The 18,721-nt window shown below is 35.7% G+C and overlaps 1 pseudogene; it reads left to right on the forward strand.

Moving 5' to 3' along the window:
* The first annotated feature begins 425 nt into the window (after positions 1–425).
* Positions 426–2,282, forward strand: LOC105854964 (T-complex protein 1 subunit eta pseudogene; annotated as a pseudogene).
* Positions 2,283–18,721: the final 16,439 nt, after the last annotated feature.

The following is an 18,721-nucleotide window of genomic DNA, read 5'->3' on the forward strand; positions in this document are numbered from 1 at the left end:
ATGGTTCAACACACCCAAATCAATTAATGTGATATGTGACATTAGCAAGATAAAGGATTAAAATGACATGCTCATCACAATGGATGCAGATAAAGCATTTGACAAAATTTTACACCATTTCATAATTTTAAAAAAACTCTCATCAAATTAGGTATAGAAGAAACTTACCTCAACACAAGACCACATATGAAACCCCAGAGCTACATCATATTCAAAGTTGAAAAACTGAAAACTTCCTTTAAGATCTGGAACAAGACAAGGATGACCATTATCACCAGTTCTATTCAATATAGTCCTGGAAGTTTTAGCCAGAGCAATTAGGCAAGAAAAAGAAATAAAAATCATGTAAATCAAATGAAAGAAGTAAAATTATCTCTATTTGTAGATGATATGTTTTATATGTAGAAAACCTTAAAGACGTTCTGGGGATTTCTGTAGCGCGGGGCATTGTGGGTTGCTGGGCGGCCCCGATAGAAAGAGGCAAGGAAGAGTAGTGCGGGTCCCTGAATAAGCTTCCAAAATGATGCCCACACCAGTTATTCTGTTAAAAGAAGGGACTGATAGCTCCCAAGGAATTCCCCAGCTTGTGAGTAACATCAGTGCCTGCCAGGTGATTGCTGAGGCTGTAAGAACTACCCTGGGTCCCCGTGGCATGGATAAGCTTATTGTGGATGGCCGAGGCAAAGCAACAATTTCTAATGATGGGGCCACAATTCTGAAACTCCTTGATGTTGTGCATCCTGCAGCAAAGACTTTAGTGGACATTGCCAAATCCCAAGATGCTGAGGTTGGTGATGGCACCACCTCAGTGACCTTGCTGGCTGCGGAGTTTTTGAAGCAGGTGAAACCATACGTGGAGGAAGGTTTGCATCCCCAGATCATCATTCGAGCTTTCCGCACAGCCACCCAGTTGGCAGTTAACAAGATCAAAGAGATCGCTGTGACTGTGAAGAAGGCAGATAAAGTGGAACAGAGGAAGCTACTGGAAAAATGTGCGATGACTGCTCTGAGTTCCAAGCTTATCTCCCAGCAGAAAGCCTTCTTTGCTAAGATGGTGGTTGATGCGGTGATGATGCTCGATGATTTGCTGCAGCTTAAAATGATTGGAATCAAGAAGGTACAGGGTGGTGCCCTAGAGGATTCTCAGCTGGTAGCTGGTGTTGCATTCAAGAAGACTTTCTCTTATGCTGGGTTTGAAATGCAACCCAAAAAGTATGATAATCCCATGATTGCCCTTTTAAATGTTGAGCTGGAGTTGAAAGCTGAGAAAGACAATGCCGAGATCAGAGTCCACACAGTTGAGGATTATCAGGCAATTGTTGATGCTGAGTGGAACATTCTCTATGACAAGTTAGAGAGGATCCATCATTCTGGAGCCAAAGTCGTCTTGTCCAAACTCCCCATTGGAGATGTGGCCACCCAGTACTTTGCTGATAGGGACATGTTCTGTGCTGGCCGAGTACCTGAGGAGGATCTGAAGAGGACAATGATGGCCTGTGGAGGCTCAATCCAGACCAGTGTGAATGCTCTGTCAAAAGATGTGCTGGGTCGCTGCCAGGTGTTTGAAGAGACTCAGATTGGCGGCGAAAGGTACAATTTTTTCACCGGCTGCCCCAAGGCCAAGACATGCACCTTCATCCTCCGTGGCGGTGCTGAGCAGTTTATGGAGGAAACGGAGCGGTCCCTGCATGATGCCATCATGATCGTCAGGAGGGCCATCAAGAATGATTCAGTGGTGGCTGGTGGCGGGGCCATGAGATGGAGCTCTCCAAGTACCTGCGGGATTACTCAAGGACTATTCCTGGAAAGCAGCAGCTGTTGATTGGGGCATATGCCAAGGCCTTGGAGATTATCCCACGCCAGCTGTGTGATAATGCTGGCTTTGATGCCACAAACATCCTCAACAAGCTGCGGGCTCGGCATGCCCAGGGGGGCACATGGTATGGGGTGGACATCAACAACGAGGACATTACTGACAACTTTCAGGCCTTCGTGTGGGAGCCAACTATGGTGCAGATCAATGCCCTGACAGCAGCCTCAGAGGCGGCGTGCCTTATCGTGTCTGTAGATGAAACCATTAAGAACCCCCGCTCGACTGTGGACGCTCCCCCAGCAGCTGGCCGGGGCCGAGGTCGTGGCCGTCCCCTTTGAGAGGCATCCCACTCATCACGTGTCTGGCTGGCTGTAGGGTGCACTTAGTCTTCCTGGCTTGGTTAATTGGTGTTACAAGGAAAGGGTATTAATTGGCCCATTCTATCCTCACTGGACGTTATTTAAATAAAACTTAAGACTTCGAAAAAAAAAAAAAAAAAAAAAAAGAAAACCTTAAAGACATCATAAAAATACTATTTGAACAAATAAATACAAGTTGTAGGATACAAAATCAGCTTATAAAAATCCATTGCATTTCTATACACTAATAAACTATGTGAAAAAGAGTTTAAGAAAACAACCCCATTTATAATAGAATAAAAGAAAGTACTTAAACCAAGAAAGTAAAATATCTATACACTGAAAACTACAAAACATTGAAAAAAGAAATTAAACAGATGCAAATCAATGAAAAAATATCCTGTGTTCATTGATAGAAAGAATTATATTATTAATTTAATATTATTTAATGTTATTTAATATGGGACATTAGTATGGACATTTAATATTATCAAAATGTCCGTACTACCCAAAGTGATCTACATAATCAATGCAATTCCTATTAAAATCCCAATGGTATTTTTAGAGAAATAGAAAAATAATTCTGAAATTCATATGAAACTGCCAATATCCTAAATAGCCAAAGAAATTTTGAACCAGAACAAAGTTAGAGGCATCACACTCCCTAGTCTCAAATCTACTGCAAAGCTAAAATAATCAAAACAGCATCATACTAGAATAAAAAAAAAAAAAAAAACAATGGAACAGAATAGAAAGCCCAGAAATAAACTCATGCATACATGGTCAGCTGATCTTCAAAAAGGGTGCTAAGATTACACAATGAGGAAAGAAAATCTTTTTAATAAAGTGTTGAGAAAACTGGATACACACATGCAAAAGAATAAAATGATCTTATACCATACACAAAAATCAATTCAAAATAGATTAAAGACAAAAGTAAAATTTGAAACCATAAAACTTTTGAAAGAAAAAGTAACAAGGGTGAGGTGATACATGCCAGTAATCGCAGCTACTCAGCAGGCTGAGGCAGGAGGAACACTTGAACCCAGGAGTTCAAGACCAACCTGGGCAATATAGCAAGACCCAGTCGCAAAAAGGAGGAGGAGGGAGGAGGAGGAGGAGGGAGGAGGAGGAGGAGGAGGGAGGAGGAGGAGGAGGAGGAGGAGGAGGAGGAGAGAAAAGAAAATACAGAAGAAAAGCCTCTCTTGACATTAGCCTTGGCAATGATTTCTTAGATACGACACCAAAAGCACAAGCAACAAAACCAAATATAGACTATAGACAAATAAGGTTACATCAAATTAAAAAGCTTCTATACTGCACAGTAAACAATTAACAATATGAAAAGGCGATATGAAAGGGGCAGAGCAAGATGGTAGAATGGGATTCTCCAGTGATCACCCTCTGCAGAAACATGAATTTGAACAACTATCCATGAATTAAAATCTTTCACAAGAGCTGAAGGAAGCAGGTAAAAGATCACAGTACCTGGATATAGGACAGAAATAAGAAAATATACCTTACAAAAGGTAGGAAAGACAGTTTTACACTAGCCATGTCACCTCTCTCTCAACCCCAGGCAGCATGAAGAGTGAAAACCTCCACTTGAGGGGAAAAAGGGAAGTGAGCACAGGACTTTTTCTTGGAGCCCAAAACTAGGCTTGCCACAGCAAAACTCAGCACTGGGCAGGTTTTATGGCCTGGATTCCAGGCTGGCACCCACAGACTGAGCCTTCAGATCTGAGCTGACACAAGGTCAGACCCCACAGTCTCAGGATTTAGGCAGACTCAATCTCCAGTCCATGCCACTCCTGGATCTACCTTAGTGCCAGGCCAATCTCAATGGCACCAGGCTTTGAGCCCACCTCATGGCCATTTCAGCCTCAGGAACCCCAGGCTTTAGGCCCAGCCACCTGCTAACTCATGCACAAAGTCATCCAGCACAGAGAATCCAAAAGCTATTCTGCCTGTGAACCATGGCAGACAGCCTGCCCAAAATCCCTGGACAGGCTGACTGTTGAAGGGCTTTCCCAGATTAATCTAGTGTGTGAAGACTGAAATAAGTACCTACTTCAACTGTGCAGACACCACTGTACTATGGCAAGGATCAAGAACAAATCAAGGGCCATGACATTACCCAAGGGACAAAATAAATAACTCCAAAGAAATCGAGATGTATTAACTGCCTGACAGAGAATTCAAGAAAAGGCAACCTACAGAATGGGAGAAAATAGTTGCAAACCAAGTATCTGATAAACGGTTACTATCCAAAATACATAAGAAACTCAAACAACTCTATAGCAAAAAAACCACAAAGAAGACATACAAAGGGCAAGGCCAACAGATAATGAAAACTTGTTCATTAGGGAAATGCAAATAAATACCACAATGAGATATTACTTTATACCTATTAGGATGACTATTATCAAAAAAATCAAAAGATAATGGTAAGGATGTGGAGAAAAGGGAACCCTTGTACACTATTGATGGAAATGTAATTTGGTGCTGTCACTGTGGAAAAGAGTATGGAAATTCTTCAAAAAATTAAAAATAGAACTACAATACGATCCAGTCATCCCACTTCTGGGTAGATATCTAAAGAAATTGAAATCAGAATCTCAAAGAAATATCTGCTCTCCCATAATCACTGAAGCATTATTCATAATAGCCAAGACAAGGAAGCAACCTAAATGCCCACCAAAGAATGAATGGATAAACAAAATGTGGTATATTCATACAATGGAGTATTATTCAGCCTTAATAAGGGAATGAAATCTTGTCATTTGTGACAACTTAGAGCAATCGAGAGGACATTATTCTAAGCAAAAGAAGCCAGAAACAGAAGGACAAGTACTACATTATACGAATTACATGATGAATCCAAAATAGTAAGATTTATAGAAACAGAGACTAGAATAGTGGATGCTAAGAGCTTGGAGCTATGGAGAAACATATTGGTCAAAAGGTACAAAGTTTAGGTTATATAGATGAATATAATATATATATATATATATATGTAGATCTACTGTACAGCATAGTGCCTATAGTTAACAATATTGTATTATTTAATTAAAAATTTGTTAAGGGGACATATCTATTAAATGCTCTTGTTGCAAAAACAAATAATAATAAAGAGGGCAGGAAGAAATTTTTGGAGGCGATGGATAGGTTTTTGTGGTGATGTCTTCATGGGTTTATGCTTATCTCCAAATTCATCAAGCTGTACACATTAAACATGTTTAGTTTTTCATGTCAATCATATCTCAATAAAGTGATTTTTAAAAAAAACAGATATGAATCAAACTGTAAAATCAGCCACAAATAAATAGTAAAGATTAAAGTTAGAGATAAACACAAATTATCTGCAAAATTCCTTTGTTGGATGACAGTATGAAACGGCACATGATAAAAAAAGCATGAAATTTAAAAAAGCAAATGTCACCCCATGTGCATGCTAGAAGAGATCTCACTTTAGAGTTGGATAAAGTTACTTATGGGCAGAGCTTAAATCATGTCTTCACATATGCAGTAGGAACTTATGAGAAAAATTGTTGCTTGTTTTTTCTCTTGCTGAAAACTCATGATAGAGTAGAACAGGTATTTTTTACTTTAGTTAATGATTATTTTATGCACCAAAATAAAACAGAAAAAGATAAAATATGTTGTGATTGGTATTACCAGAGTAGCAGCTATGAATGCAGCAATAAAAAGTGTAGCTAATCAAATTAAAAAGTTTGCTTCTTAATGCCAATTACCACACTCCATTAATCATAGAACACAGTTGGTTTTGTCTCTTATTCTTGATTCAACATTGAAGAAAAATGTGAAAAATGTGAACGTAATTATATTGTGCCCCTGAGCATAAATATTTTAAGGCTTCCCAATAAAAAACAGTGATGCCAGATCCTGCTTTTCCCTGTTAATTTTATGCTGGTCATTAAGAGAAAAGGTGTGCACACAGGCTGGGGAATAAGGGAATCAAACAGTTCTTCACCACCCTATGAATACCAGGGTACACATGTCAGTAATGAATTCAGTATCTTGAATTCAGCATCTTGAAAGTCATCACTTCAGAGTAGAAAAATAATAATAATATTGAAGCTTAGGTATACTAAGAAAACTGGACTATAAAGAAAGATAATTATTCATTTATCAGAAAAAATAACCAATGGCATGTTACTGCGCATATTTTAAAATAACTTGAAAATGCTTCTCAGAACATGATGAGATGCATTCCAGAATCAAATACATTAGTCTGCATTAGGAGCTCTGAATATTAAACTCCTTGTCTTGTCACTTAGAATAGAACTGAAAGTATTGATTCAAGGTATCTATCTAAAGCAATTTGAATCAGCCAATTTGTGCCATTAATAATGTTCTTATATCTAATTTTTCTAATTTTGTAATAATAAAGAGTAAAAAAAACTGTGTGTGCTATGATTTGTTAGTCAAAATATTTCACCCCTCTGCACCTAGTACCTTTGCCATGGCCCCACGTGGATAATATAGTCATAGCCCTGGATCTTGGCCTTAAACATGTGGCTTGTTTTGTCAATGAAATATCGGCAGATATGACACAAATGACAGAACGATATGTGCTTGCCTGAGTCGGATGCTCTTTTTTGCCTCTCTGCTATCTTCACAAGGAGGACATGTCACATTAACCTGCTGATCCAAACAGAAGGACGGACACATAGACCAGACAACCCCACCCAACCAGGGAGAAAAGCACCTTGAAGCAGACAGAGATGCACAGACTTGTGAGCAAAAGAAAATCTCATTTTGGTGTTTCCTCATTGCTATGCCCCGTTATTGTGGAAATGGTCCACTAATGAAAATGTTCAAATGGAATATCTTAAGATTCAGGCTATAGTTCATCAAGCAGAAGCGCATGTTTTAGTTGATTTAAAACAGTATGGTCTGTTCAACTGATGTAAAACAATTATCATCAATGATATTTTTAAACTTGTCTGATTTTATTATTTTTAAATTGTGACAATTTTTTTACTTTGTTTCATAAATGAGCTGAAAGCCTATTAAGTAGTACATGATCACTCAAAGGATATGAAACACTGGATTTAAAAGTTATGTCAAATATAGTATGATTTTAAAAGTATAAAAATTAAGTCCCTTGAACTGCTAAGTTAGCAAAACTTTGTTTCCCTACACATACACTCACAAAGCATTATCTTAAATTGTTAAGAGAAAAAAAATCCCAAGTTTTCGCCTGTGCATATATTAATAATATCCCTATTTAATACAGTGTATTAATCTTACTTATATGTAGATAACCTATTTTTACATAAAATATGTCCTAAATAATTCAGAATTACTCCCTGGAAATCATGGATGCAATCAGATTCCATTCTGTAACTGCCACTAGGGCAATGTTTTTCTTCTTTTTTTCCATATCTGCTTTAGTAGCTAAGAATATAATTGAATTTATTCTCTCTACCACATGAGCCAAATTGGCTTTAATGGTTCAGATACTTTATTGAAGACATTTGATGTGACCATATGGGATATCAATAATAACTAAAGTAGCAGTAGACATTTCAGACACTTTATATTTTTCTGCATTTTCACATTATTCCTGATGTATTTGGAAACATGACTCATTTTCTGGAACCTTCATTGTTTTATAAAGATTTATGTAAAATCCAGAGACTATAAAATTATTCTACAGATTTTGTTCTCTTCTTATTTTTATTATCAGTTATTTTTTGTGACAGAACGGGAAAGGAGCAAGCACTAGGCTTTAAAATCTTCAAATCTGTTTGAAAAATCTAAAATATATTTTATAACTAAACTAAAAATTAACATTTTAAATGTTATCAAACGTAATATTTGTTTGGAAAAAATATAACTACCCACATCACTACCATCAGGGAAATGCAAATAAAAACCAAATGATAGCTCACCCTAGTTAAAATGACTGTTATCAAAAAGATTAAAAAAAACAAAAAAAAAGCTGGCGAGGATGTGGGAAAAGGGGAATGGTAATACACTGTTGGGGGAAATGTAAATTAGTACAGCCACCATGGAAAACAGTATAGTGTTTCCTCAAAAAACTAAAAGATCTACCATATAATCCAGTGAATCCACTACTGTGTTTATGTCCAAAAGAAAAGAAATCAGCATATCAAACACCTACCTGCACTCTCATGTTTATTGCAGCACTATTCACAATAGCCAAGATATGGAAACAAACTCAGTGTCTATCAGTGGACAAAGGAATAAAGAAAATGTGATATATATATATACAGCATGAAATATTATTGTCATAAAAAGAAATTCTTTTGTTTGCAGCAACATGGATGGAACTGGAGGACATTATGTTAAGTAAAATAAGCCACGCACAGAAAAAAAAATATCACAGGTTCTCATTCATATGTGGGAGCTAAAAAAGTTGGGCTGATGGAGGTAGATAGTAGAATGGTGGTTACCAGAGAATGAGAAGAGTAGGGTGGGGAGGGGTATGAAGAGAGGTTGGTTAATGGGCACAAAAATATAGTTAGATAGAAGGAATAAGTTCTAGCATTCAGTAACACAGCCATGTGACTATAGCTAATAATTTATTGTATATTTTCAAAATACCTAGACAAGGAGACTTGGAATATTCCCAAAACAAAGAAATGGTAAGTGTTCAAGGTTATAGATAACCTAACACCCTTTTTTGATCATTATACATTGTATGCATTTATCAAATATCACATGTACTCTATCAGGTGGGAGGGGGGAGGAAAGGATGGATATAGTCACACCTAATGGGTGCAGTGCACACCATATGAGGGATGGACACGCTTGAAGCTCTCACCCAGGTGGGGCAAAGGCAATATGTGTAACCTGAACATTTGTACCCTCATAATATGTTGAAATAAAAAAATCAAAATGGGAGAAAATATTGCCTCTTTCAAAAATGTTGAAAACATTCATTTGGATGGAAACCATCCAAATGTTGTATTGAATTAATGAAAATTACTTCCCTATTTGTTCTGTGAATTCATTGAGTTTGTCACTTGCTTACCTTTTAATGTTTTTCTTTTGTTTTACTTTTAAGAAAATAGCTGTTACCAATTTAAAAAAATTGAAATGTCCTGAACATTATTGTAGATTCTAATAATCTGCTGATGTTACAAGAATTTTCTAATCTTTGAAAAGGGATACTTAGATTTACTGGATCTGGCTGTCCAAGATCACTCTTCTTTGGTTTTCTATGCTGTCTTTATATGCTATGGCAATTCACTACTTCTACTTTCCACATTAGCCGTTAATATTTTCAGCAACTTCTGGGTGCAGGATATTATTTTACCTAGGGTTTAAAAGATTCAAACAATAGTAAACATGGAGCTTGTATAATTCTAATTAAAAGATGTATCTCCATGAGAAATTCATTTGAAAACATTAAAAAGAGATAGAAAATTATCACAAAACTGCCCAAAGATGAATCTTCACAGAGTATTCTTCACAGGGCTGGTTTGAGAAGCACCACAAATGGCTTAAAATCATTAGCAGATAGACACTAAAAGTTAGTATCATTTATTACGCTTTTCCTATGCACAAGGCACTTTTTTCTAATCACTTTACACTCCCCCAAATTTATGATTTTTTGTCCTCATTTTATAGACAAAGAAACTGACACCTCAACTGGTTAATTTTTCCAAACTCAAATAGCTCAGGGATATGAACTCAAACAGTTTGGCTTAAGAGATAGTGCTTCTCATTACAGTGCTCTACCGTCTAAAAATAAGAACAATAACATTCATAATAACTATACAATGTGCCAGGCACTATTCCAGGTGTGTCATTTGCATTAATCTTCATAGTGTGTACAATTATCCTATTTTATAAATGAAAAAGACAAAGTACCTAGAGCTTAAATAACATGCCCAAACTCACAGTTAGAGAGATGATTCTTTGAGGTATTAATTTGTTTTTCTCTGGTGTTTTTTCCTTCCGGTATTGTCTCTTGTGTTTTTCTCTTTTTTCTCTAAGAAACCAGTCCATCCTTAATATACCTTTACTTATTGTCTTGAATTTCAGGTTGAAAAGTAGAATAGCCCAAGATGGGGTGGGGGGCTTCTTTGTTTGCTTGTTTGTTTCAAAAGGTACCTCCAATGAGAAGAACATGCTAAGTAGCTCCTGAGGCAGTAAGGAAACAAAGGCAAAAGAGAAGAAGAGACGAGCGCAAGAGAGCTTTCCCACAATTAGGAAAGTAACAGAGGATTGTGGGTTTCCTGAGAAGAGAAAGCCATCCTTTCACTCCTACTCAGGGTCCTCAGGTGGCAAGTACTCAGAGGGAAATATATTGCTGTGTGTCACTGAGGCAGCAGGATGCTCAGCCCCGACAAACATACCCACCCATTCCTCTGCACACCACAGCTTCTCATTTTCTAGAACTCATGGTAACTTGGACAATCAGTAGTGACATACATGGTCTGAAGCGCATCCTCCATTGTAGTCTCTAGCTGTGAACTATGGTAAACTGTCATATGATCAGGAGGGGAGAAAGGAAGAACTGATAATAACAGCTTGCACTTCTTGCCATTTGAAATTAGATTTAATTTAGTCCTAAAAGAAGAACATAATGTAATATGACTGGCACAGCTGAGCTTCTGGAGGAGACTGCATCCCTGCCACACTAATTTTCCAAAATGCTCATATTTATTCTCCCTAATACCATATCAAGAGAAGAGAGAGAGTTTGAATTGTGGCCAGTCTTTTCAGGAAACCATTTTGTCAAAATACAAAATTCTTGCTTTTGAAGCCAAGAGTCATGAACAGTCCAGTACAAGGAATTCTGGACTTTAATCTGAAGTTGTAATTGTAAAACAGAATAGAGTTTTGGCTGGGCGCAGTGGCTCACACCTATAATCCTAGCACTCTGGGAAGCCAAGAATGAGGAGGATCGTTCGAGGTCAGGAGTTCCAGACCAGCTGAGCAAGAGGGAGACCCCCGTCTCTACTAAAAATAGAAAGAAATTAGCTGGAAAATTAAAAATATATAGAAAAAATTAGCCGGACATGGTGGCACATGCCTGTAGTCCCAGCTACTCAGGAGGCTGAGGCAGAAGGATTGGTTGAGTCCAGAAGTTTGAAGTCGCTGTGAGTTAAGCTGATGCCACGGCACTTTAGCTCGGGCAACAGAGCAAGATTCTGCCTCAAAAAAAAAAAAAAAAAAGAAAGAAAGAAAGAAAGAAAAGAAAAAGAGTTTTAATTTTAAATGATAAAAATGCCTAAATGCTAGCTGCATTATCTATAGGAACAACCTCCTGCAAAAACTGAAAAAAGTATTCTTTGTAATTGCCCCCAATATACTTGAAATTGATCCATCTATAATTATCTTCTCTTTTTACCCTGAGCAAAAATATTTTCATGATTTTTAAAAAGCTAAAATAGGAACAAAAAAAAAACCTTTGATATTGCTGTTTCTTGGTAGAGTTGTTTAAAATTATGTACACTGTTTTTAAAATGATGGACGGATTATGCACACTATTAGAGCATAATGTATGGTTGAGATAAATGCTCCTTTGTTTTCTTGTTGAAGATTTTTCTCCATGACAAGGCACAGCTGTCAAAGCTTCAGCAGAACTCTGCTTTTTTGGCAGGGAAAACAATTACAATCTGAGGTTTGCTGACTCCTTTCCAAATATAGCTTCCTTTTCCACAGAGGTAGCTGACAGACTGTAGGAACTCTAACCAAACTGAACACCAAGAAGGTATGTTTTGTTGCTGGAAAATGTATGTCAAATCTGTCAAATTCTCCAGGTAGAAGCTCACAATCTCAGTTATTTAAAGAGATTCTTTGAAACTCATAATATATTTTTTTAAAGACCTAAGAGAGACAATGGTTTTCATGAAACTTATAGATCCATGAACAAATGTTTTATTATTTGCTCTGAGCAAAGATACACAATTCTAAGCCAAGATGATAAATTTCAATCTGAGGGACCAATTATGAAATATTTGAGGTACGTTTCTTGTCACAAATCATCAAAAGACTGAGGGTATCATGATTGTGCGTGTCAAGTCTTTCTAAATATGTGTATTCAATAATTTCTATTATGTTCTAAATTCCTGATATGCTGAATTTACTTTCAAGATAAAAGTTTAATTATCATTTAGGTGATAGCTCCCCCAGCTCTGCTAAGTCAGGATCATGAATGCCTGGGGAGAGGTAGTTATGTGTTCTCAAATTGAGAGGTTTTGTAGAGTCCCTGTAGTAACTTGTTGCAGTGATTTAGGAACACAGTTAAAGTGGCCAGAATAGTTGCTGCAATTAAAGGCAACTCGGTGAAAGCCTGGTTATCACTGTTGTCATTCACAAGCCAGGCCATAACGAGAAAGATGGGATTCTGAATGCTGCATGTGTTGTTTGCCTGTTTAGTTTTGGTTTAGTTTTAGTTTAGGTTTTTTGTTTTTTTTTTTAAGTTGGTTTGTTGGGTAAGGGTAAGATGGGATGGAAGGGAGATTTTAAAACCTTGGTAAAGACGTGTTCTCTATTACAAGCAGGCAGATGAAGGTATTCTCCACTCAGAAATTTGACTGTTCTAAGCTGCTGCTATATCCTGTTGAAACTTATATTAACTAATTGAATTTCTATGGCACCCATCGGAGAGTTTTTCATTCTGTGTAAAGCAAACAAATTAGAAAGCTACATATAAAAATGCTGACCTTTGGTAGTCTAGGAAATCCCAACAATTGGAGAAAGAATATATCTTATAATTTTTAACTTACATTTTTTTTCCTGATTGCCAAATTGGAATTGAGTTGGTTTATAAGAAAAAAATTTTAATATATTTATTATAAAGCTGTTAAAAAGTATATGTGCAAAATTCCAAGCCATTAAACATAGGTAGGAAACTAACATGATAACCATGAAACTAATGCAGTAATTATGACACAGTGTTACATTTAACTCTGACCTTTCCCTGAAAACAAAGCAGAAATGGTAATAGAATCGATTCTGTGTGTTTTATTATTTTATACACAGAAGCATTCTAGTCCTTTAATAAAGGAAATTTTTCTTTACATTAACTTCTAAAATTCATTCCATAGAATTTATGCCATTTAGAATTCCAGGAATGGCATCACATAATGTTAGTGACCCTTATGAGATCAATAGGCAGTGGACTCATAAAAAGGTTTAAAAGACTCTCATATCATTTAAATATATCAGGTATTTGCATTGAAAGAAAGAAGAGAGATATCAAAAGTGAATTTATTATCTTCTTAGAATGCCATATAATAGATACTTATATTCACCCTCTACAAGGAAGTAAATTATACCACCTGTGATATAATATACCTGCTCCAGAAGAAGAGTGAAAGTAATGCCTGAGACTATCACATTTCTGCCATGCTTTTCTTTCACAAAAAAGTAACCCACTTTATTGAGCCACTTTTGAGCCACTTTATTGTGACTAGGGTTAACAACAACAACAACAAAAAAACCCAATTATTTAGTAATGCTGGATTGAACAGTGATTTGGAAAGTAGTAAGTCATTGTACTCACAGTTTGTTCCAGTATATTATGAGGACCATAAACCAATGTATATTATCATGACTATCTCACCTTACAAAAGGGGTAGGGTGAGGACACATGGCAATAAAATAATAGTTGTTTACTATATGAAAACTTCTCAGCCACCAAAAAGAATGACACATGAATGGACTAAAATAAAGAAGTTCCACAGCTATTTATAAAGCAATGGCTTTAAATTTAGATGCCTCACCAATCTTAGATGACACTTATCTATGGAGACCTCAATATTAATTATGTCATGGCAGCTTTTATTTGCATCTTATGAAGCAAATGGGAAAACATATTAGCTATAAAGTCCTGCCTCCTCACTTACTGGCTGTAAGATCCTGGACAAGTTATTTAACCTCTCAGTTTCCTCATACATAAGATGAGGATAATAACTAGCCCATAAAGTTGCTGTAAAGATTAAATTAGATAATAGACATAAATTACCCAGCACATATTAGGTGCTCAATATACCTTAGTTTTCTTATCCTTTATTCCCCTAGATGGTTATTTTTTAAAAGCCTGAAAATTCATTTTGAAGATTGATATTCTGAGCTGTCACGACAGATAATAAATTATTTTGTGATTAGTAATAACCTAGCTTCTATCCTACACTATTATAGCACATATTAGTGTTTCATGTTTCATAGGTTAAGAATAAATAATTGTCCCTAATTGCTCAATAATTTCTTTGGTAGATATCACTATATATTTTTTTTTATTTCATCATATTATGGGGGTACAAATGTTGTTAAGGTTACATATATTGCCCTTGCCTCCCCTCCCCCCTCGAGTCAGAGCTTTAAGCATGTCCATCTCCCAGGTGGTTAGGCTAAATGCTTATCTATACTAATATTAATACTTAGGTTAAGTGTAACTGTGATTAATAAAGTGAGATTTGTGAAGGGTATTAAAATACAAAAGATAGAATCTGTAGAAAATGAAATCTTGTGCAATGTATAAATTCAAATAATCAGAAAATGTATCTTGAGTGTGGGATTGATGTTAGAATTTCATTTAACTAGAGGAAGTGACACAGATACATTTGGTCCTGGCAACTGTTGCCTAATATCCATAATTATAATGTTACATTTCCTTTAAATGTATTCCTGACTGCATGAGGAAATGCAATCTCACCATCATCATCAGACCACAGCTGTTTCAGTGGAGACACATTTGCTATCTCCATTAAGTGGATCATAAACCTATATTTAAATAAAAATGTTTTTCATTCCAGAAAAAAAATAAACTAAAATAAAATAAATTATTTTGTGGTATTCTCACTGGATATAAAAATGTTTAAATACCTCCCTGTTATCATTTTTAAAATTCAGTGGATAAAAGAAGTTTTACTTAATAGATAAAACTATGTAACTAGTTAACAATTTGAAAAGCAAAATAAATGGAAGCCTTATCACATACCGCGCATCAAAATAATTTTCATGGGACTCACCCATAAGAAAAATACCTATTAATGAAAAAAACACAGAAATAAATGAAATAGAAGAAATTTTAACTTTTATATCTGACTGTAAAAATTGCCAACTTTTCATGTAAAAAAATTATTAAAATAATTAAAATTAAGTTAAAAAAAGAAGTATATATTGTAGCTCAATAGCTAACCTAAATATAAAAGCTCATATAAACCAATTATAAAAATTAAAACTATGTGAAAGATATAAACTGATGAAAAAGACCAAGTTCCTAGCCAGAATCCTTTCCCCTCTTCTTTCTTCCAATATTATACTGTGTATCTATCCTGCCTTCTCACAAATTCATGCTTCAGGGAAAGCTGACTCTAGTCTCAAATTCAGGGTAGCTTCTGATTAGTTTGAGAACACCAAAGTTTGGTCCTGGCTCTTAGTGTTTATGTTTGGTCCAAGAGTGGTCGCGTGGCCATAATTTGGTCCAATCTGGAGAAAAGGATTTAAATGTCATCATATGGAACAGCCTTATCTATAATGTTTAATGTATTTTTTTTTTTTTTTGAGACAGAGTCTCGCTTTGTTGCCCAGGCTAGAGTGAGTGCCATGGCGTCAGCCTAGCTCACAGCAACCTCAAACTCCTGGGCTTGAGTGATCCTTCTGCCTCAGCCTCCCGAGTAGCTGGGACTACAGGCATGTGCCACCATGCCCGGCTAATTTTTTATATATATATCAGTTGGCCAATTAATTTCTTTCTATTTATAGTAGAGACGGGGTCTCGCTCTTGCTCAGGCTGGTTTTGAACTCCTGACCTTGAGCAATCCACCCGCCTCGGCCTCCCAAGAGCTAGGATTACAGGCGTGAGCCACAGCGCCCGGCCTGTTTAATGTATTTTTAAGAGAATGTGTTTATGAATTAACAGTAGAGTTGTCCCCCAGTACTCATGGGGGACTAGTTCCAGGAACTTTCACAGATACCAAAATTCATGAATGCTCAACTCCCTAATATACAATTATGTGATACTTGCATATAATTTATGCACAGTCTCTCATATATTTTAAATCATCTCTAGACTATTCATAATACCTAATACAATGTGAATGCTATGTAATTAATTGCTGTGCTGTGTTGTTTAGGGGTTAATGATAAGGAAAAAAATATGTACATGTTCAACACAAACATGACTTTTAAAAAAAATATATTTTTGACCCCACTGTTGGTTGAATCCATGAAAGCAATACCCACAGATACAGGGGACTGACTGTATTTTAAAAGAATATTTTTAAAATAGTAATAGGAAAGGAGAAGAAAAAGAATATAAAATTTAAAAATGAACACGTTACACAACTTTGAATGATATGACAGATTCCAATTAGATCCTATTACACAACATGCACAGAACACTTTTCAAATAGCTGAAATATTTAAATGTAAAAATGTTTACCATAGGAAGAATGGTCCCTAGAGACGTCCACACACTAATCCCTGGCTCCTGTGAATCTGCTACATTATGTGGCAAAAGGGATTTTGCAGATGTAATTAAAGTTAAGGACCTTAAAACTGGTGGATTATTCTGGATTATCCAGGTGAACCCAATCTAATCACAGGAACCGTTAAAAGCAGACAACTTTCTCTGGAAGGAGACACATCACAGAAGTAGAATTAGGAGAGATCTGAAGCATGAGAGAAACACACCCTGCCTCTGCTTGAGGAAGGCCAAATAGAAAACATGAGAACGATTGCGGGCCCCGTAGGAGCCAACCCAGGCCCCTGTTGACAAAGAGCAAAGAAGCTTCAGTCCTTACAAGCACAGGAAACTGAATCCAGCCAGTGACCTGAAGGAGCATAAAAGTTAACTCATTCCCAGAGTCTCCCGAAAGGAAGTACCTCTGCCACACCTTGAGTTCAGCCTTGTGAGATCCTAAGCAAATGACCCAGCCATGCCACGCTGTACCCTGACTTCTGACTTACAGATCTGTGAGATAATAAGTGGATATTGTTTAAAGCCACTAAATTTGTGATAATGTGTTATGGCAGCAAAGAAAACTACCACAAAGTTCTAAAATAAATGTAGTTAAACACTTTTAAAATGTTAGACTAGGAAAGGCATTTTTAATCATGACAACAGAGTAGAATTCATAAAGTAAAAGATTGATATTTTTCATTTCATAAATATTTAGAATTTCTGCACAGAAAAAAAGTACAAATTTGATGCTGGAACAAGAAACTATAACAAAAATTTACATTCTACCTGATAAACAAGTTTAGTTCCTTTAATAGATAAAGAGTTTTTACAAACAACTACAACAAAAATAAACACATCATTGAAAAATGGAGAAAATGTATTAAAGATGAAATTTTAAAAAGGAATTAAAATCTGTACCCCCATAATCTGCTGAAATAAAAATAAATAAATAAATAAGGGATTCTTAAAAGTGCCCTTGCTAATAATAGGAAGTGGAAATTAAATGAAGATAATATTTTTTATGTATTAGAATGGAAAAATGTTAACATTTTCTAATGTTCATTCTTGGCATGGGTGTAAAAAAATAGGCATCCTCATATATTTCCAGTAGAAATGTTCTACATGGCAATTTAATTATACATATCAAATTTTTAATGAGCATACTTATTAACATATTAAATTCATATTTAAATTTTCTTCTTAAGAGCTAAATAAATATAACCAGGCATACAAACATATGTATTTTTATACATATATGTATATGCAAGTGTAATATTATTGATACTAAAATTAGAAAAAAGTTAAATGATAAAAAAATAAAATAAATTGTATATGATAAAAATATTAAAATAAATAAATATAATATAATATAATAAGTTATGATACATCCCTACAATAATATACCATGCAGATATTAAAATGAAGATGGGGATCCATATATTACAGAGAATTTGAAGCTCTGAGTAGTGATTAAGAATTTGATATTAGTAGGTTTCTCACCCCACTATTTACTGGATTGTGGCCTTAAGTAATTTACTTATGTCCTGGACTTCATATTCTTTTTCAGTAAACTGCTGATAATACCTACCCAGGTTGTTGTAAAAGTTAAATGAAATACATATTTAAAATACCTAGTTCAGATTCTATTATATAAATATGCATCTGTCTAAAATTATGAGCTTTGTGTTCTAAAAAAAAAAATTTATACAGAGTTGTAAACTATTGATTAGAAGGTATAACATTTTATTAATTAACCCCAGAGCTCAGATGTAAGTATATAAACCACTTTATGTAGCAGGATAATGATATTAATATTCATGCACAAACAACTGTGCTCCACCCCAACTGGGCAGCCACTCCAGGAATGAAACGAACTAGTTGAAATAACATGAAAAGAAATTGCTATATAATTATGTGTTAAGCAGCATAGTCACATGGAATTTTGGCAAGAGAATAAATTTCAGGCTGATATTTTCCAAAAAAGTATGCCTTTTCATGTCGCCATCAGACACCCCTCCAAGTTTGAGCTGCCCAAGGTTTTGGGGCTTGGATTTTTCTACCCATTTATTGTGGGAGAAATATAACTGTATTTTCTGTGTTTTCTATTCTCAAGATATTCAGTTTATCACT

Source organism: Microcebus murinus, chromosome 15 (genome assembly GCF_040939455.1).
Source record: "Microcebus murinus isolate Inina chromosome 15, M.murinus_Inina_mat1.0, whole genome shotgun sequence".
Taxonomy (NCBI): Eukaryota; Metazoa; Chordata; class Mammalia; order Primates; family Cheirogaleidae; genus Microcebus; species Microcebus murinus.